General features: G+C 39.3%; 1 pseudogene; it reads left to right on the top strand.

Moving 5' to 3' along the window:
• The first annotated feature begins 10494 nt into the window (after positions 1–10494).
• LOC131483805 (small ribosomal subunit protein eS24-like) lies at positions 10495–10985 on the top strand (annotated as a pseudogene).
• The last annotated feature ends 10799 nt before the right edge of the window (positions 10986–21784 follow it).

Below are 21784 nucleotides of genomic sequence, written 5' to 3'. Positions count from 1 at the left end.
AGCACAAAGTGCCTGACACATATGTATTATGCATGTATGAGCATTTGTTTATATTCTCTTTGACTTTTAAAAATCTGTTCAATGAGCCTTTTTATTCCGCACTTATTATACACGATGTTTCATTAAGATCCATGGATAAAGTCACTCCTAGTTTATATTTACATTATTTAAGCACTACAGTGATATTTGCTACTGGTTATGTAAATGGAAAAGAACTTCTGAGATTTATGATGTGATTTTCCTTCTTGCACTCGGTGACTGGGTTGCCTCCTGATTTTTATTTATGCCCTGAAAGATAATCAGCACCTTCCATTTGCCCACCCACACAGTAGCTGAAGCTTTAAGAAACTATGTGGCTAGAAATGAAGGTGGGAGAGAAATAACTCTACTTACTTCAAAATGACAACAGGTAGCCCCTCCTAGAAACCCTGAGGCAGATCAGCTTCCAAGAAGAAATACCAACCCACTTTCTGTAAATGGGAAGCAGAAATCCCGGGGGCTTTACTTAGAAGCTACCCCAGCACTAAGAAGTCAGAAAAGACCTGTACTGTGGAAATGCCTATAGGTGATTAACAGGTAGAAAAAGGGAATTACTTCAAAATTTTAATAAACAATAGACTAGATGAGCAACGAAAAATGTGCCCATCTACCGCCACCCTGAAATCTAACAGGAAATAGGCCAAATTGCAAATTAATCTGTTTAATGGTTGTATACGAAAGTGCCTCCTTCTTGTGAAGGAACTGTAACAGATCCAGTCTTGGAGGAAATTATAAACAAGTTAGACTCCTCAGGGCACCTGAGTGGCTCAGCCCGTTAAGCGTCTGACTTCGGCCCAGGTGGTGATCTCCCTGCTCATGAGTTTGAGTCCTGCTTCGAGCTCTGTGCTGACAGCTCAGAGCCTGGAGCCTGCTTCTGATTCTGTGTCTCCTCTCTCTCTCTGTCCCTCCCCCGCTCATGCTCTGTCTCTCTATGTCTCTCAAGAATAAATAAACATTTTTAAAAATAATTAAAAAAAAGAAATGAAAAAATAAGTTAGACTCCTCAAAACAACTTTCCTAAATTCATTAAGTTATTAAATGAGTTTTACATTATAACCCAATTAAAAAAAAGAAACAATCAAATATGGAAGAAAAACAAAAACAGAACAAAAAGCCTGAACAGCCACCAGATGAAACACCATGATGACATCTTCTCAGGATCACAGAAAATTCTCTCATATCCAAAACAAAGTGAATTTGAATTTTGTCAAGCAATCAACATCACATACCTTTTACTTCAGCAAAGTACAGTCCATAGTCTACTAGTGAAATGGACTAGGATGTCCTCTCTGCCTGTAACTTAGGTCTATTTTTCAACTCATTTCACCATTCCAATTACTGTTCTAGTGTTTTATCTTCTTCGTCCTATTCAGAGCAGCCTGAAAGAAATTTTGCTTTGAGGCTGCCCACAGCCTGTTCAAATCCTGACCCTTCTTAGCATCCTCTTTTCCATCATCAATATGTGTTTTCTGTCTCCTGGGAGCTGTCCACATTGTCATTTCAAGATAGAGACCTGCCCACCTCCTCACCAACCATTCCCAAACTGCACCTGTCTCCATTGTAATCTCCACTTTCTATGTGACAGTTAACTAATCTGATAAAGGAATCTATGCTAATGGACTATCCGTTTACTATTGTGCAACTGAAAGCATGTTGGTTCCCCAGCCTCTTCTCCTTCCAGGAATTTTTACTGTGGCCTTTAAAAAAAATGCCTTGTTTCATAGAGGTGGTATTAGCAGTGGGAATTTGAGGTCTGATACGGACCTGTGGGAGAAAGTAGGACAGCCCTTTTGTTATTCTTCAAATCACAACACAGAGGAATGGTGTCCCAGGGTAGTAGCTGATGCATTTGATTATTATGTTATGGATGATTCTGCAACAGTTCTGTTCAGAACTGCTGTGGACTCAGTGTCAGGTTAAACCCTAGAAAAATGCCATGGAAAAGCGACTTGCATTTTCATGTCTTTAATAAAGGTTAAAACATTTGAACTCTCTATTTAATTGGTGTATATTTAAACTTTTCTTGCCTTAGTAAAAGAAAGCCTTTTTGGCATTAAACTGCTGCTCTGTAGATCCTCAATGTCTGAAAAATTCATTAAAATAGCACTTTAATTTTGACAGAGTTGAACTACTGGGAAAATTAATTGATTGTTTCTCACTTGAGCTTTGGAGAAGCCATTAAGGTTTTTATGGTTTATGGAAAATTGAGAATTGAAGTACACTAAAATCAATATGCTATCTGATGTACAGAGAAAATGGCACTTCAGATGAAAGAAAGCATAAACAACTCCTCAGAGCCTTTTCTTTCTTTCTCCTGATTCGACAAGCCTATTTACATAGAGCTTCTATATTTACTTGTATTCAAAGTCCTTAGTCAGTCATTTCATTGTGATGCACATTGTGAGGACAGAATAATGAGGTCTGAGAGACGAACCACTGCGTTTTAGAATCCATTCTTTCCTGGTGATTTCAAAAAAAAACATTACGGACATAAAACAAAACACCAAACATATTCGTACAAGTCTGTGTATTTTGTAATGACTTTTAACGAGAAATTTGTCATTGGGCGTATGTGTTAGGGGCAATGGAAAATACCTCTGTGTTCCATATTGTGCTTACATGTATTCTGGAGAAAATCATCAAGCCTTGTGGACATAATGGACAATGAATTGGGTACTGGCTGATGCCACCAAGTAAGATTTAGGAGCCCATTCTGTCAGATTAAACGAGGCTAAGGAGAGAAAAAAAAGAAAGGACTGGCAAGAGAAAAGATCATTGTGTAATTTGTCTTTAGTCTTCTGAATATATCCCCCCCGATATACACACCAATAATTCTGAGGAGGTTTGGCATTGTTCAGTGTTTGCAAACACTGAATCGATTGGGGATTTCAAGGATACCCACTTCCACATTTATTCACTTCCACTATGTGTATTGCAGAAAGAAATATTTTCCTTTTTGAATATTCATTCATTTAGTGCTGGCTTCCAAACTCCTTCAGCCTCGGATTGACCCTTTCCTTCCGTGGGCAGTTAAAATCACTTGCAACTCGCCATCCTCTCACACAGTCACATTCATGGGATATGGGCACACCAGCAGGGGTGGGTTAGTGATCAAATATTTGCTAGCATAATTCTTATCTCAGAAACGCTAAGTAAATAAAGTAGCCTTATACGTTGCAGATTGGTTATCTTGGGTATCACCGGATGCTTGAAAACCAGGATGGCTGTCTAGTAAGAATTTATTCTGGACCAGGTATTTTGAGGCAATGAAGCGATTGCATAAGGAAACAAGGCTGTGCCCATTAAGTTTGCATTTGATACCTGACATGTTCACTTTCTATAGTTTCAGACTTCATCCAAAGGAGTTAATCATTGTTTACTGGGGCGCCTGGGTGGCGCAGTCGGTTAAGCGTCCGACTTCAGCCAGGTCACGATCTCGCGGTCTGTGAGTTCGAGCCCCGCGTCGGGCTCTGGGCCGATGGCTCAGAGCCTGGAGCCTGTTTCCGATTCTGTGTCTCCCTCTCTCTCTGCCCCTCCCCCGTTCATGCTCTGTCTCTCTCTGTCCCAAAAATAAATAAAAAACGTTGGAAAAAAAAAATTAAAAAAAAAAAATCATTGTTTACTTCGTCAAGAAGTTAATAATCCCTAAGGAATACATTGTGACTGGAGAAACTCTTTAAGTTTTCTTTTTAAATTGTATTTTAAACTTCTTTTTATTTTTAATTTTTTAATGTTTATTTATTTTTGAGAGAGAGAGAGAGAGAGAGAGAGCAGGGGAGGGACAGAGAGACAGGGAGACACAGAATCAGAAGCAGGCTCCAGGCTCCAAGCTGTCAGCACAGAGTCTGATGCAGGGCTCGAACTCACGAACCGTGAGATCATGACCTGAGCCAAAGTCAGATGCTTAACCGACTGAGTCACTCAGGCGCCCCTTAAAATGTATTTTAAACTTCTTTCTTCTGTAGTTTCATTAACAAAGTCTATGGAAAACTAACTAATTCATTAAGAAGTAAGTGCCCACCCAAACCAGGGCAGGGTGCCAGTTTATCTCCTGATTGTCAGGCTGGTGTGCAGTTCTTTACCTGGTCTTTATGCTGCCAACTTGTGAGTGACTAATCTCTGCCTTCTTCTCCTACAGTCAATTTATCCTAGTATATGTTCCCATGATAGGCATCTCTGAACGTGTCTTAACAACTTGTTCAGGGGAAGGCTTTCAGTTGGAATGGAAGAATAGGAATTTTTCCTGCTTCAACGAGTACTCATAAGAATATAATTTATTAAGCTACATCTTCTAAACCAAGAGTAAGAATTTTTTGTTCGTGATTATACTATACTCACAGACTTATTGAGATACCAAAAGGGAAAAAAGTCTTGCAAAAGATTCACTATAGCTCTAGTCTTTAAAGGGGGAAATTGTTAAAGAAAGTATAGTTGGGGTCAGGAAATTTAAGTGTTATTATTGCGTTCCACCGGTGCTGTTCAGTGGTCCCACTCATTTGACATAAGCACCAAACCGTGCTCTTTTTTGAGCAGTAATTCTTTTTTTTTTTTTTCTGCCACTAAATTTAATCCCACAGGCTGTGAGACCACTGCAGTGTTATTCTTTTTTCTATTACTGAGATTACCCTTCCTAGTCCTAGAAAGAGAATCTTTGGGTCAAGTCATGGTCTCCATGAAATCCACATTGAAACATGCCTTATTAGTATCAATCATGACACAATCAGAGATTGATTTATTGCATTTTCACCAACTAGCAACCAGCCGAGCAGGTAAAAACTGCCAGGAGACTAGGGAGACAGAGGAAAGCAGACATGGAATTGTTTGTTCTTCAGTAAGCAAACTTACACTGAAGGGTTGGAGAAGGTCCCTGAACTGACAGCCGGAGGGTACCACCCAACAAGAGAGTGGAGGGTCGGCTAATATTGCAAGGGCCCTACAGAGACTAACCCCATTCCTCACAATCTGTCTGAGGCAACTGTTTTCGGATCAGTTCTTTGAATAAAATATTCAAAGTCTGCAGCAAAAAGGACAAAACATTATCAGCTACAGCTTTATAACATTTCCGTGGGTTTTTTTTTTTCTTTTCAGCTGTTTACAAGTTGGTAATTGCATTTAATTCTGATATAGATATCAGTAGACTGCCTGACTTCTAATCTGATAAAAATCATTGGTATGTACTGGGCCCCAGATCATGCTGAAAAGTCTGCAACCTGATCTTTCTTGGTACACTCTGACGTCACTGGTGAGCAGTCTTGATATTCACAAGCTCCTTTAAATTGCAGTCACATAGGTGGAAAACACTTCAAACCTAAGCAGCTAAATTTAAGGGATCAAGAGCAACTGACAGCCATTTCACTCCTTCCCCCTATGAAACCCTTTCCCACAACAGTTCATCCTTTATTTTGTTTTAATTGGAAAAGCTTAAAGTTGAAAACTAGAAGCATATTAAATGTGTAAACATGGAAGAAAGAATTGCATTGTGAATAACAGCATAGAATCCAACAGAACTGCTTTGGATTGCAGCCCCTCACTTACTACCTGTGTGAACTTGTGAAACCCTGTTGAACGTCAGTTTTTCTGTCTGGAAAATGGGGATAATATCAGTATTTCTTGGAACATAGTAAGTCAGCTCATACTCACTTTTTAAAATTAAATATTATTCTACTAGAAGTTACTTCTGTGATACATAAAGATTTTATACATTATAATTATAGAGACAGTTACCACTAAAATTTCTAAACAAATAAATTGTAGTCAAGGAACGATATGACTATAAAGTATTCAGTGCTGGGACAGGGACTTTATGAGTACAAAAGACATATAAACCCTAGTCTTTTCCCTTAAGTAATGTACCTCAAAGTTGGGGAGACAAGACTAACTTATGAATATGTAATCATTAGTAAACATATGCAGTACTAGTAAATAAAACATTACAGTATTTATTTAAAAGATCAGTCTGGGCACAGATTATTATGGCATCACATGTAAATCAGTCATGTAACATAGTCCTTAATCTTCCAGTGCCTCAAGACAATTATACGTAGTGATAAAATAGAGTAGCCAATGAAATAAAGCCAGAAGTTGCAGTGAAACAGTAGCATCTTTCAATTTTACATTTCCTGATTATATCTTCTTTGCAGGGGCCGGTAGGGAACCACTTTAATGTCTGCGATGGGTATTTTGCAGACCTATCCCCATACTGCAGGGAATACTGACGGAAAGGGATGGGCTTGTTTCCATGCTTTGTGTATCAGCTAAATCCCCATTGCTGGGTGGAGACCCAATAAGCACAGGCACGTTGGGATAAGGTGATTCTGCTAGCCAGAATCTGGTTCACAGTTCAAACGTGCAACTAGACCAAACCTCCCTATAAAGCAGGCAGGGAAAAAATATTTCCTCTGCCCCTCTTCCTTACACATCCCTCAAACTAAACATTGCTACATGATGATAGTCAATATCTATTTAGAAGTGATTATGGCTACCTTAAAACAACAATAAACATAGGGAAGGGGGTTTTCCAGGCTTTACCGGCATCCAACAAATACTCGGATAGCACACTCCTAAAGTGCAGACGGAAAGGAGGTGATAGAACTGAGATGCTGACACAGGCTTGCTTCGATGGGAACATTTTCTTTTTTCCAAAATGCAGGCTAGAATTGCCTGACTCTAGGAGGCACGCCTGGGAGTTATTTGTTTCATGGTTCAAAAGTTTGTTTACTGAGCTTTTTTTTCTGATAATGATCTGAAAGTCAGTTTAACTTTAGAATGAATGGCAAATCGAACTTGAATTTTTTATTATTTGAGTTGTGCCGCAAGAGGTCAAAAATAACCATACCACTGATCCGTGGAAAAACACAGAGCTATTTTCTGTAAAATCGCTAACCTTATCTCCAGTTTAAAGTAACCTTTCGGGAACACACACACATACACATACGTACAAATTTTGCTTCTCTCCACAAAAGTAAAGAAGAGTGGGCAGTTTGAATCAATTCTTATCTAAATTGGGTCAGTCAGTTTTTACACAACTTTTTTTTACTTTAACCAAGAGTGTAAGAATCATTCCCAAGAGCAAATAATTTCCAATGAATGCTAGCTTCTTTGGTTAGAACAGTGTTGGGAGGTGGGCAGTGGTTACAGAGTAACTCAGGTCTTCAGAAAAAGCTCCAGGACAATTATAAGACATGTTTTCAGGCTTGGCTGTTGGAGTTTGTAACTATTTTGTAATCATATCTTCTACACATATGTCATATCTCATTTAAGAGATTTCATATCTAGGGGCACCTGGGTGACTCAGTATGTTGAGCGTCTGACTCTTGATTTTGGCTCAGGTCATAATGGGATCCTCCCTCTTCCTTTCTCTCTGCTCCTCCTCCCCCCACTCTCAAAATAAATAAATAAACATTTACAAAAAGAGAGAGAGATTTCATATATAAATAAGTCACGTCTTACCTAGATGTGAAAACTCCTTCAAAGTCATTGGCTACTGAGGTTTAATATCCCCATGATGTAGGTAAAATACATTACGATTTCTGTTAAAATAAGAACAATGAGGCATTCAGAAGCTGTCTCATTTCTATTTGAATAGAACATTCAATATTTGTGGCTTAGTCTGACACACAGGCAAGAGCAACATTCAGTTCAGTTCAGAAGTATATGCAGAGACTAATTAAAATTGTATTTTAGAACTATTATAGGGGAGGAGAGTAATTCTAAATTGTGTTGAGGCTAGTTACAGAATTCTTCATTTATTTTCTCAGAATAATACCCCATAATATTTTAATGGTTATTCTGGTATCATCTGAGGACATACACATACACAGACACACATATACAAAATTTGAAGAGGTCATATTGCCTTAAGAGATATCCATTAAAATAGTTGTCCCAAATATATTCTTTTTTTTTTAATTTTTTTTTCAACTTTTTATTTATTTATTTTTGGGACAGAGAGAGACAGAGCATGAACGGGGGAGGGGCAGTGAGAGAGGGAGACACAGAATCGGAAGCAGGCTCCAGGCTCCGAGCCATCAGCCCAGAGCCTGACGCGGGGCTCGAACTCACGGACTGCGAGATCGTGACCTGGCTGAAGTCGGACCAGGACCGACTGCGCCCCCCAGGCGCCCCCCAAATATATTCTTTTGATTAGTATGTGTTATGTTTAAATGCATATTTTCAGATTTATATATACATTTATTGATATTCCTCTAGCCTTTCCTTAACAATAGATTGCATATCTAGAGAGGAATGTGGGTAAAGAGAGAGCTGTGAGTTCATGTGTGAACTTGCCCTAAAATACTCAATATTAATAATGAGGATTTACCTTTTTAAGAAAGTGAAAGTACTTTCAAAAGTAAAGTTATGCTTTTTAACCATTAAAAGTAATTTTTGAGGCAATTTTGAAAGTAAAAGATACTTCCTTTAGCAGCTCAAAAGTAGGAACAAAAAGAACCAGGCTAAAGTTAAGTCTATGACCATTCTGTCATAGTACATGTTACAAATGATCCCAATATTTATGTGAAAATATACTGTGTCTGGTAAGCTTTGGTTCTCAGTGGCCTTAATATTGCATTTCCAATAAAAGATTTAAAAAGACCAAAAAACAAACATTTTTTAAAAACATAAAATTTCTCTCTTCTAGTTAAAAGTAGATTATTGAAGCTATGGTTAATAAAAAGACAAATATCAAGTAGCTATAATCTTACCCAAATTCACATCTGATTTTCTATTTCAGTTCAGAATACTTTTGTATTCATGCTGAATCTTGGATTCAATATTAATGTTTTGCAGGTTGGCTTGAACTGGTTCTAAAAAGGAAATCAAGTAGGCAATCTGCACTTTGATATAGTAGGAGAACACCTTTTATAAAAAAATGTACAATAGTTGAGAGTTATGTTTGTTTTTCCTGTTACTTTTTATTATTAAAACTCTTTCATAAAGCTGTTATTTCTTCTATGCCCAGAAGGCAAGATCTTGGCTCTCTGTTGAATTAGTTCATCTAAATGTCAACTGTTTTTTGGTTTTTTGTTTTTTTTTATGGAATGAGAATTTTGACTTAGTATTCTCATTTAGGACTACAACTATCTGACCTTTAAGATCCTTTCCTAAACTATGATTTCTGATGATTTTATTATAACTTCCCTTAAAATTAAAGGTAAAAAATATTTATCCTAATTGTTAAGTAGAATTCACTGTTATATTAGCTTAGGGCAGAATATGAAAATATTTATGTCAACTATGGCCGTCTATTGAGATGAATATAGATCCTAAGCAATCTCTAAGGAGCTTTCCGAGTGTCTTTGGGTTGCTGCCTGAGAAAAAGGAAGCGCTGAAAAATTTCTACTCCAAAGATTTTATTCTTGAATCCCCTTCCCCCTCTTTGTGCCCCCCCCTCCCCGCCCCCCCGCTTTGATATCTCTAAGGAGTGACACAGGCCCAGCAGGAGGGCATAACAAATGAACACATCTGAGCTCACATACTAGATACAGTTGGTCAATATACAGATACACAGTTGCTTTTACTTAAATGAGGTTTTGTAGTTTAACCCTAAATGAGGTTTTGTAGTTTAACCCCTTTGCTCTTATTCAAAAACTCCCTCTCAAGGTTCCCTACAGAGTTTGTTGGCTCACATTCGTCCCTTTTATCCCACATTTACTCAAGACTCTCACTGGCTCCCAGCTCTACATCTTTAGTTCCAGTTTCAAAGTATTCTCACTGCCGTCCCCCTGAATGCTGACTCAGTGGCTCTGCGTTCTCTCCAGTCTGCCCCTCCCCTGTGACATTCCCACTGCTCCCTGACCCAGTGTCCCTGCTTCCTGGGATGGCTCTACATAGTCCTGTCTGTTCTGCTTCAGTTCTTTCAGGGCTTTTTGTGGTTGTTGACTACTTTTCATAGTTTGATCACATTTCTGCTAATGGTCCTTTTTATTACTTTCAGAGTTTCCCAAGTGAGGTTAGCATATAGCCCTTGCCTTTCCATGGTCTGTAATGGCATGCCATACCTACAGTCTAAAGAACATTACCTATCTAGAAATAACTAACATTCAGCATGATGAAATGCATTAAATATGTTGAGAATACATGAGTTTATAAAAAATACTTAAAAGTATTCATTAGTCATCTTGGAAGCTGATAACAAAATGGAGAGGGACAGACAGAATCAAGCATTTATCATGCTTTTCCCATAAGGACTGTATCTCAGAGTAACCAAAGAGTTGATGAGGGAAAGTTTGTTTGTTTGTTTTGTTTTAATTGCAGCTAATAAATGCAGAAAGGACAATAGAATCTAAACATCACCACTGTGCAATCCCTAACAAGATAAAGAATCTGGGCAAAGGCCATCAATAGCTTCTAGGCCATTAAGTGAAAGACTAATGGGGAGCTTTATAAAGAACGGATCAAGTTGACGATACCAAAACCCACAGATCTAGTTTAACATTACAAAAAGAGAAACAACCACACACTCTGTGTCTCCTTATACGACAGCGCTTTTCCACCATCGTGAAGCTTGGCCACCATCATGGACGACACAGTAACTATCTGGACCAGGAGTTTCCTGACCAACCGACTACATCAGCAGAAACACACGGTCCTTGACATGCTTCACCCCAGCAAGGTAACAAACAGTACCTACGACAGAAATTCAGGAAAAGCTAGCCAAAATGTATAAGACTACACCAGACGGCATCTTTATATTTGGATCCAGAACTCACTGTGGTGGTGGCAAGACAATTGGCTCTGGCATGATTCGTGATCCCTCGGATTATGTCATGAAAAACGAACCCAGATGTAGACTTGGAAGACATGGCCTGTATGAGAAGAAAAAGGCGTCAAGGAAGCAGCCAAAGGAATGCAAGACCAGAATGAAGAAAGTCAGGGGGACTGCACAAGCCATTGCTGGTATTGGCAAAAAGAAGGAGTCAAGACTCTGCAGTGACTATCTGTGGTGATTGTGCAGATTTTTCTTGAGAAGATTAATAAACCCAGAGCATTTATATGTAAAATAGAAATGTGTTATATATGTAAAATATATAAACGCTCTGAGTTTGTTAATAGATAATAATATATATACACAATAATATAGATACACAGTACATATATAATACACAATAACATATACACACAGTAATATACATATACACACACAACCCTGTGAAATATTCTCATAAAAAAGTGGAAGAGATTCTTATCAAGGCCTCTAGATCTAACTGCCAGTTGTCTAGGAAATCCAGGAGACAGGATATCACAAAAGCAATCCGTAAAATCCAGAATGTGAAAATTTCTACAGGGAAAATTATCTGCTTTCTTCAATAAATTACAAGAAAAACAAAAAAGCAAAGGATACGCATATGTTACAAAAACTTTGGAGACAGATTAATGTGTAATGTATACATTTTGGCTCCTGATCTGAACAAAGCAAAGCAATTGTAAACAACAGATCTCTCACGGAACAGTCAGAGAAATCCAAAGATTGGGTTTTTGCTAGTATTAGGGAACTATTTATTAAATTTTAGGTGTAATAATGGTATTGCGGTTATTTTTTAGAAAGAATCCTTCTCTTTATTTTTTTATTTTATTTTTTTAAAATTAATATCCACACCCAACATGGAGCCTGAACTCACAACCCCAAGATCAAGAGTCGCATTGCTCTACTGACTGAGCCAGCCAGGTGCCCCAAGAATCCTTATCTTTATAAGATATATTATAAAACACTCATAGATATAGTTATATAAACTCTTGGATTTGTGTAAAAATAATCCAGAAGACAGAAGATGTGGATAGGGTAAAGATGAAAGGAGATTGGCCATGAATTGACAAGTTTTGAAGCTGGTGATGGTAGTTCATTATACTATTTTTATACACTTTGGTATATGCTTAAAATTTTTCATAATAAAAAAGTAGCAAAAGATTCAGCAAATAATACATTTCTCTGCAGATGCATAGGAACTCCAGTGTCAAGAGAGAAGCTTATTCTAGAAATTATAGCCTATCAAATGGAAGCTATTCTGTAGGAGTATAGTGATACTCTTAACCCACTTTCTTCTCCTTTTCCTCCAAAAAGCTTCAGAAAATGTTACTGTCTGTTAAAATGTAGACATTGAGTGACTAGAGGGTGGGAAGAATGGTGTTCACTAGGGAAGTGGCAGGTTTATCCGTTAGTTATGGAGAATCTCTGTTTTGTCCTCACTACTGTAGAAAGGAATGGGGTGATCCAGACTGGAGGCAATCTGTGCAAGTCCCAGGTGAGTGCAAGTCCCCTTAAATGCCCAGTGCATTATCTGGGCAGCCGCCGCCATGTAGCTGATGGTTCCTTTCCTGGGAGGAGAGAAAAAGCTGCCACTAAAGGAACAGAGTTAGAGAAAACTGAGAACAAAGGGGCTGACATATTCCTAGGGAGGAATCTACAGCCTAAATCAGGAAGTTCAAGCCATGACAAGTCCAATTCTAATTCTGGCTAAAGATTAAAGGCTGAAAACCAGGAGTTTGGGTGTAAGATGCCACCACAAAGACTTCTCAGGCCCGGCACGACTTAAAAAGAGGTGTCAGAGCCCATTGGAAACCAACCTAGTAAGCAGGAGAGGCTCAGCCGTAAGGTTGAATTGGAGCAGAGACCAGGAGTTAGGAACACATACTTTGGAGGGTCGGGGAGATACAGCAGATTTAGTGGAGAGGCTGTGGGTCCATTGGTCAGGTGGTCTCCTAGGAGTCTAGTGTCACATGTAACTGAGCCCAGGCAGTAGGTATCATTCAGGAATGGTGGAGAAGGAATTTGAAGCCCGGTCTGAGCTCAAGACCAGTTGTTTTACCATTGCACACTCTGCCTCTCAGCTCATTTAACAGTCTGAGCATAAGGGAGAGGCCTCTAACAAGCAGTTCTGTTCTATCCACTTGGTGTCGTTCTCGTCTTGGCATCCCTCCCAACCCCTTGTTAAATGCCAATCCCCTGCTTAGGCAGCAGTAGAGGAGAGCCAACAGGATACAAAAGGAGGAATACGGAAGAGTCCGTGGGAAAGCTTGGGATTCTAGAGGCAAACCCACCTGGATTGAGTCCTGGTTTTATTTCTTTCCAGCTCACTAGCCTCTGGCAAGTTTCCTGTCCTTTAGTGCTTGTTTTATCATCTGTGAGATGAGCAGAATATTATCTATCTTGAAGAATTGTTGTGAAAATGAAATTTAAAATGGACCATAAAATATAGTATTAAAGAAGCCAGGAGCCCCACTCTCCCTTTTAAAACTGTTTTTGACCATTTGAGGTCCTGGAATAAATGGAAATAAGATAGACTGCAGGATAGCAGACACTTGGGAGGTTTTATTAGCATGTGGCAGCCCCATACCAAGAAAGTCACATACTCAACCTGTCCAACTTGTTTCGGAAAGAGTTGTTTTGTGAAAATTTTATGAGTCAAAATATTACAATACTTTGGCTAGTCTCTTCCCAGGAGCAACCCATCCCATCATCACAGAGGTATAAAAGCTGGAGGGGAGTTTCCTACCAATGCCGTCTTGTCCAAAAGATTTATATCTTTTGCTTTTCCATGATTTTCAACACTACCAATCAATTGGGCATGGGACCTCCAAGAAGCAAGAAACCTAAGTGATATCAAAAGGTTGATTCCTTCGGGCAGGGCAAGGATATCATTTGAAACTTTTTTTTAATGTTTATTTTTGAGAGAGAGAGAGAGAGAGAGAGAGAGAGAGAGAGAGAACATGAGTGGGGGAGTGGCAGAGAAGGAGGGAGGGAGACACAGAATCGGAAGCAGGCTCCAGGCTCTGAGCTGTCATCACAGAGCCTGATGCGGGGCTTGAACTCACAAACCGAGAGATCATGACCTGAGCTGAAGTCGGACGCTTAACTGACTGAGACACCCAGGCGCCCCAAAAGTTGGACACTTAACTGACTAGTTAGACACACAATCTAGAATTGTTATTGACTTTGAGTCATGGGCTTTTATGCTTATTTTTAAAAGGATCATTTGACTAATGTTTAATAGAACAGAAGTTCATTGTTGTATTTACTTTTAAATATCTTACTAGGTTAGCTGTTGACAACTCTAAATTTTGGCTTTTTTAAAAAGGCATCAATTGTAAAAATACAGATTAAAATTTTTTTTTAATGTTTATTTATTTTTGAGAGAGAGACAGACAGACAGAATCCGAAGAGGCTCCAGGCTCTGAGCTGTCAGCACAGAGCCTGATGCAGGGATCAAATTCATGAACTGCGAGATCATTACCTGGGCTGAAGTCAGACACTCAACTGACTGAGCCACCCAGGTGCCCCAAGATACAGAATTTAAGGAACAGGAAAGATAAATGTTTAACTCAGTAGCCCCTTTAACATTGTTTTCATCATTTTTGATCAATAGCCATCCAATCAAGACCAACTCTCTAGGAGAATGCTGTAATTTTGTTTATTTCAAGCTAAGTTGCTGAAGACATTTCCACTGTATTTGTTGTCTCCATTTTATAAGTCCTTGTGGGTTCCCAAAAGACCATTATAGAACCTTCCCTAACATTAATCTTCTAAAGCCATTCTCTGGCACAGATAATTAAAACTTTTCTTTTTCTTAGACTCAATGGACTTATTTTGGATCTGCTGAACAACTTTTATTATGATTAGATTGGGGAAGGTTTTTTACTACTATTATTTAAACGGTGATAAAACCTTATGGAACATATTTTTTCCATTGCTTACATGACCCCCAAATATACAAATGAATAAAGAAACTCATCAAATATCTGGGCCTCTTGTTAAAGTTAAGACTATCATCTGGAACACTAAAATTTTTTCCCCCATGTCTAGCCTAGTAGTTTATGCCTATAAACGGAGTTTTAGACAACAGGTAGAGTGAAAAGCCAGACTGGAAGGATCATGCTAGTTTTCTTGAATTCTGGGCAATGTCCCAACATTAAAATGAATTGCTCTCAGAGCTGCGGGGAGTAGATGTCTGAAATCATTCCTTTATAAGCTGCAAGAGGTTTGGGGACTATGAAATGGTAAAATGTCAGCTGGAAGGAAATTAAAGGTTTCAAATCCTAAACTTGACCTTAGACAAAAGTTTGATTCCTTGAGTGGCCATGGGGGGTGGGAGTTTGGGAAACACAGCCACAATGGATCTAAGTGAGCACAAACCCCAGAGGTCCCCAAACCAGCAGAATGCTGAAATAAGAAAGAAGCAGACAAGTAGGTCTTAGTTCCAATGCTGCTGGTTACTGGTCACTTAAGTTCTCTAAAAACCGTAAAGCCAATGGTGTCATGGTTCAGCATCTGAACCTGGTAGCCAGACTGCCTAGGTTTACGCAGCTGATCCTGTCATTTACCAAAGGTTGAGCTTGGGAATCTCAACCTCTCTAAGCCTCATCCGTAAAATGAAATTCATAATAGAACCTAACTCTGAGGAGTGTTGTGGAGAATCAATGAACAGGAATATATACACTTGGCACACAGTAAATGCTCTATATTATAGAGCTCCTTTTATTTTGACTCCTGTGAGTTGCTAAGAGGAACATCTGAGACAAAAGAAGTGAAATGTGAAGACTGCAAATGGCCATGCTAATTCAAGATATCGTTAGTCAGTTCTCCAACAGACCTACCTCAGTAACTCATCAGAGGGCTGGATGAAATCTCAAACCATAATGGGAATGAGTTCTCCTTCTATGTCCTGTCACAGCTTGTGTTTGCAGGAATTAGGAAAAGAGAGTCATTTCTTCTTTTTATGTATCTGGTCAAGTAGAGACCTAACACTGCTGGCAGCCATATCCTCACCTGGATGATTGCCTATTATTTTATTTTTTTAAGTTTTTTTTTTTTTTTTTTTTTTTTTTTTCTGAGAGAGAGAGAGCAAGCGCAAGAAGGGGAGGAGCAGAGAGAGGGAGAGAGAAAACCCCAAGCAGCCTCCACTCTGTCAGTGCAGAGCCCGATGCAGGGCTTGAACTCACAAATTGTGAGATCATGACCTGAACTGAAATCAAGACTCAGGATCTTAACCAACTGAGCCCACCCAGGTGCCTACATATTATTTTAATAAAGTGCAGTCTATCCCTTGCCCTTGGAACTGGGCAATGCTGGGAAAGAGATGGGAATAGGGGTCCTACTGCTTACTTCCTCCTTATCCTGCCTTACACAGCCCTCTTCTTAGGTTTTCTGGCAGTGGATTAACCATACTTTGAGTCACCCCATAGGTCCATGATCTTTCTTCTTATATAAGACTGTCCTAATCAGGAATTACAAAGTCCAGCTTTCTACCTCTGCACAGATTGAATTCAGTGTATGGAGAATTGGACCATTAATTGGGGTGAGGATGTGAAATGGATTCTGCTACCTGAGAAATATTCTTGGGAGAAAAAAACCCCCAAATATTGCTATGTAAATGTTGCTAATACCTAAATGGCCTGGTTGCTGTGGGAGCATAGAACAGAATAAGAGAAGGGGCTTATCATTTGGGGAGATGCTTTGAGTTCCTTCATAAAAGATGTTATCAGAATCTTAGAACTTTAGCTAGTTGATAACAGCCCTGTCAGAAGGCTAACTTTTCCTCAAGGCCTGGTGGTATCATCAACCTAGAACCCGCAGGAAAAAACATTAGGAACAAGTTTTATGGATGAAATAACATATGGAGTTATATACTGTTAGCAAAATACACAATATTTTGAAAAATAACTCTGAAGCTGAGCTCCAGCTTCAGAAAAAAGGAAATCAACCATCAATAAGATTCTGTGATAGGAATTCTGAAAATGTGTGAGACAATTTCCCCTTTCCTTTAAAATGGATAACACTGGTATATATACTATGATTGGCATCATTAACATTTATTGTGTGTCTATTCAGTCAACCAAATAAAATTTACTCTCTCCACATGCCTGCAAAACACCCATTCTCTTGCAGTCCCTGGAGGAATCTGAGGAAAGGGATATTTAAAAAAAATTTTTTTTAATGTTTATTTATTTTTGAGACAGCGACAGACAGAGCGTGAGTAGAGGAGGGACAGAGAGAGAGGGAGACAATGCAAAACAGGCTCCAGGCTCCAGGCCTCTAGCTGTCAGCACAAAGCCCTATGGGCTCAAACTCAACAGCCATGAGATCATGACCTGAGCCGAAGTTGGATGCTTAACTGACTGAGCCACCCAGGCACCCCACTAGAAAGGGTGTTTTGATCAGCCTAATCCTCAAAAGAAAATCTGAAGCTGCCTTCATGGCCTTTCTTACCACAAGTAAAAAACCATCCAGCAGTGCACACACCCTCTTAGCCCATTGACTAAATGACAGCAAAATGGCTCATATCTTGTAGAACTCTTCTTCCTGTAATCCTCTAAAGTGGGAAAAGATGAGGGGTAGGGAAAATGCCAGGCTGTTGCATGGGGTATGTGTGTTCTGCTTTTTTTTATCACCCCCCCCCCCCCCCCGCCCAGCACCATGTCACGGGTGAGGATGGGTAGGTGGATAAAACCTATCGATTGGAATGTATCTGTATCAGTTTGCAAAGCACCAAGAAAAGTACATTTGATTATGAATTGCAATAATGAGCGGTGAGCAGCACAGTCGTTAATGTCAGTGCTACTGCTATTCCAGGCAGAGGTCAACGTTGCCACACGAATGAGTGATTCAGCATTACAAAACTGTGAGGTATCTCCTCTGCAATCAAATCTGGCTCTCTCAGAAGTAATCAAAACAAAGTGCTCAGCAGGAGCAAGGCTGGAGAATAATTTGGCAGTGTATTATAGTGATTACTGTTATTTTATCATATCTGTGGTAGAAACTCTCCGTTGCTGACCAAACTCCATTCTCCTTTTCTTTTGTGCATATCCTCATCCAGCCTCAAGACTGCATTTCCCAGTCTCCCTTGAGACTAAGTGTGGCCACAGGACTAAGTTCTCAAAAATGGAACGTGAGTGGAAGTGGTGAGTATACCACCTGCATCATTTGCTTAAAATTGATGCTTTGGACCTGGGCTCTTGAACGCTTCCCAGATGTGCCCAGGACCCATCTTTGATGATTCTGATGAGGACAGGGCTCTTTCTGGGGGATCGTCAGGGTAACAGAATGAGAGAAACATTCTGTACTTTTGGATCAATTGGAAAAGGCCTCTACTTTGTCCTGATGCAATATATTATGCAATACACCCTTCTACAAAATATAATATGATAATATATATATATATATATATGCATGTTCATTTTCTACAGTTACATAACAAATTGCCATAAAACAATTTCGTGCCATAAACAAGAGAAGTTTGTGATGTCACCAGTCTTCAGGTCACGCTTAGATAGTCTCTCTGCTCAGCAGCTCTTCAAGATGAAATGAAGGTATTAGTTGGGACTGCTGTCTCATCCAGGCCTCAGGGCCCTCCTTCCCATCTATGTGTAATGGACAGAATGCGTGTCCTTTCTGCTCTAGACTGAGGTCCCTAGTTCCTTGCCGGCTGTCGGCTGTTGGCCAGCAACCCCTCTCATCTCCTGGAGGCTGTGAGCACTTCCTTCCCACATGGCCCCCATTGGTAGTTTGCACCATAATTGCTGCTGCTGCTGCTCTCAGGCCGTCAAGAGCATGTCTTTCTGACTTGTTGCTCAGATGTTTGCAATCTGGAGAAAGCTCTGCTACAGAAGCGCTTATCTGAATAAGTCAGGCCCACCCTGAAAACCTTTAGTTATCAAGGCCATAATATAATCCCAGGAATGATATATCAGAGATCTACAAGTTCAGTCCAGACTCTGGAGGGGTCTCTATAGGTCTTGCCTGTCAAGGAGTGGGAATCTTGGGCATTTTAAAATTTGATTTTAATATACATTATATATTTTTCTATACTTAATATACATATGTAATATCGACATACATGTGACATATAACATAATGCAATAATGGTTACTTATAATAATAATTATGTGTACTATGTTCTAGGATCTTACAAACCTGCTTATGTGCATTTGATCCTTTAATCCTCACAACAAACCTATGAGAGAGAACATTATATTCACAATTTGACATATTACAGAGGTAACTGTGGTTTAGGGAGGTTAAGTAATTTGCCTAAAGTTATATAGCTAGTAGGTGGCAGAATCTGGAATGTACCCAATTCTATTCCCAGGAAGCACAGACTCTGGAAATGGACAGACCTGTTATACATGCTCTTGGTGCCCTATAATTCTTCGTAGCACTTGTCACAATGCCAATTAAGTAATTATCGTGATGGAAATTGGTTATGTCTGTTTCCCCAAATAGAGCATAAACTTCATCAAGGAAGTTGTATCTGTTTTGGAGCACATTGAGCAACAAGTAACAGAAAACCTAACAAATAGGGATTGACCTTCTTCATGTAAAAAGAAGTACAGAGGTAGCAGCTGCTAGTAATGTTCTGAAGGCTTAACTATATCAGGGTCTCTCTCAATTTTTTAAATTTAAATTTTAGTCTGTTAACATATTGGTTTCAGGAGTAGAACTCAGTGACTCATCACTTACATACAAGACCCAGTGCTCATCACAAGTGCTCTCCTTAATACCTATCACCTCTCTAGCCCATCTCCCACTCACCACCCTCCATCAACCCTCAGTTCTCTATCAGTAAAAACCTCTTGTGGTTTGTTTCTCTCACTTCTCTTTACCCCTGTCCCATATGTTCATCTGTTTTGTTTCTGAAATTCCACATATGAGTGAAATCATATGGCATTTTTCTTTCTCTAACTTATTTTGCTTAGCATAATACATTCTAGCTCCATCCACATCATTATAAATGGCAAGATTTCATTCTTTTTGATGGCTGAGTAATATTCTATTATATATATAATATATAGAATATATATTATATAGAATATATATAATATATAGATATATTATAGATAGATATATTATATATAGATATATTATAAATATAGAATATATATAGAATATGTATATATATAGAATATATAATATATAGAATATATATTATATATATTCTATTATATATTATAATATATAATATTCTTTTATATATATATATATATATATATATATATGCCACATCTTCTTTATCCATTTATCAGTTGATGGACATTTGGTTATTGTTGGTAATGCAGGATAGCTCTTTACTTCAGTGGTTCAAAATGGCTGCTACAGCTCCAACCATCACATTCAAATCAAGGCTGGGAGAAAGGAAGAATAATGACGAAAATCACATCTGCGTTATTTTAGTAGGAAAGCACACTTTCCATTCTTGAGCTTGGCCATAACTAGGTGCTTAGAACTCTAAGCTGCAAGGGAGGGTAGGACAGTGAGATTTTGCATAGTCTAAATTGGGGAGGAAAGGTGTAGTGTATATTTGGTAAGCAAAAAAATAGTGTCTGCCATGGGCAGTGATTGTATCTGTCTTATTCATCATTTTGTGTCCCGCACCCAGTTTAATGATTTGCACATAGTAGTCTCTTCACCACTGTTGAGTGAAGGTTTGCTAAATACTGAGTGCAAAATGCTTAGCATAGTCTTAGCATACACTACATAATTGATAAACAATGACTATTAGTAACTACATTGTTTAGAGATCCCAAGTGTGGTGTGTGTGTGTGTGTGTGTGTGTGTGGCAGATGGATGCTTTCCAACACTACTTTGGTTGATTAAGGAAAAGTACCAACAGCTGATGGTTCTGAGAGGCACATTAGCCACAGAAGGGCCCTGAATGGGGTGGGGAAATTCGAAGTGTTCCATCTCTTTCTAGCCCCGCTGGTGCTTTGCAGGCTAAGACTGGCCAATAAGGGATAGCCCTGTAGCAATTGCTCAGCTGCTATTGGTGAAGCTCAGTTTACACAGCTTGTGGAACTGGTGAATGCTTAAAGCTTTCTTTCTTTTGGTAAAGAGAAAAAAAAAAAATCCCCACCCTAATGGTGGCCAGATTTCTCTGCCTGAGGCTGAGACGAGGAAAAACGTTCAAGACCTTTGTGTCACTACCTTCTTCTTGGCAACATTTCAACAAACTTGCTGGTTGCCCCCTTCACTTCTCTCCCTCTCCGCCGCAGGGCCAGGCAACAAGGTAAGTTTAGATTGCCCCGTGAAATAGACACCCCAGTCTCCGCTCACCCTCTCAGAACTAGGTGAGCACGCCCAAGTAGCAACAATGCCGAGAATGGCAGGTATGCGGCTTCCCTCTTCCCTTAACAGCCACCCTGTGGCTTGGGGGCTATGTTAGTTTGTTGCTGTTGCAAAGTACCCCAAACCTGTGGCTTAAAAAACAGAAATGTAGTATCTCAGCGCTCTGGAGGCTAGAAGTCTGAGAACAAGGTATCAGTAGAGTTGTTACCTTCTCGGCTATGAGGGGAAAACTGTTCCAGGCCTCTCCCCTGGCTTCCGGCATTTTGTTGGCAATACTCGGCGTAACTTGGCTTGGCTCCCTCGGCTTGTAGAATCATCGCCCTGGTCTCTGCCTTCATCCTCACATGGTGTTCTCCCTGCGTGCATCTGTCTCTGTGTCCAAATTTCCTCCTTTTATAAGGATACAGTCATGTTGAATTAGGCCTATCCTAATGACCCCATCTTAACTTGATTGTCTGCAAAGGCTCTATCTCCAAATAAGGTCACATTGACAGGTGTTGGGGTTTAGAACTCTCACACCTTTGCGGGGACACATAATGATGTTAGGGCCTCCTAAAATGTTGAACTAACTTCCAGGATCTTGCGTGAGAACCAGGACCTATAAAGATAGTGATTCCATGACCTGGATTTTTAGGATAACACTGATTCCTTGCAATGTTTTCAATGAAAACAATTGGTTAAACATACTTTAAA

Source organism: Neofelis nebulosa, chromosome 8 (genome assembly GCF_028018385.1).
Source record: "Neofelis nebulosa isolate mNeoNeb1 chromosome 8, mNeoNeb1.pri, whole genome shotgun sequence".
Lineage (NCBI taxonomy): Eukaryota > Metazoa > Chordata > Mammalia > Carnivora > Felidae > Neofelis > Neofelis nebulosa.
This window is presented reverse-complemented; position numbering and strand designations above follow the sequence as displayed.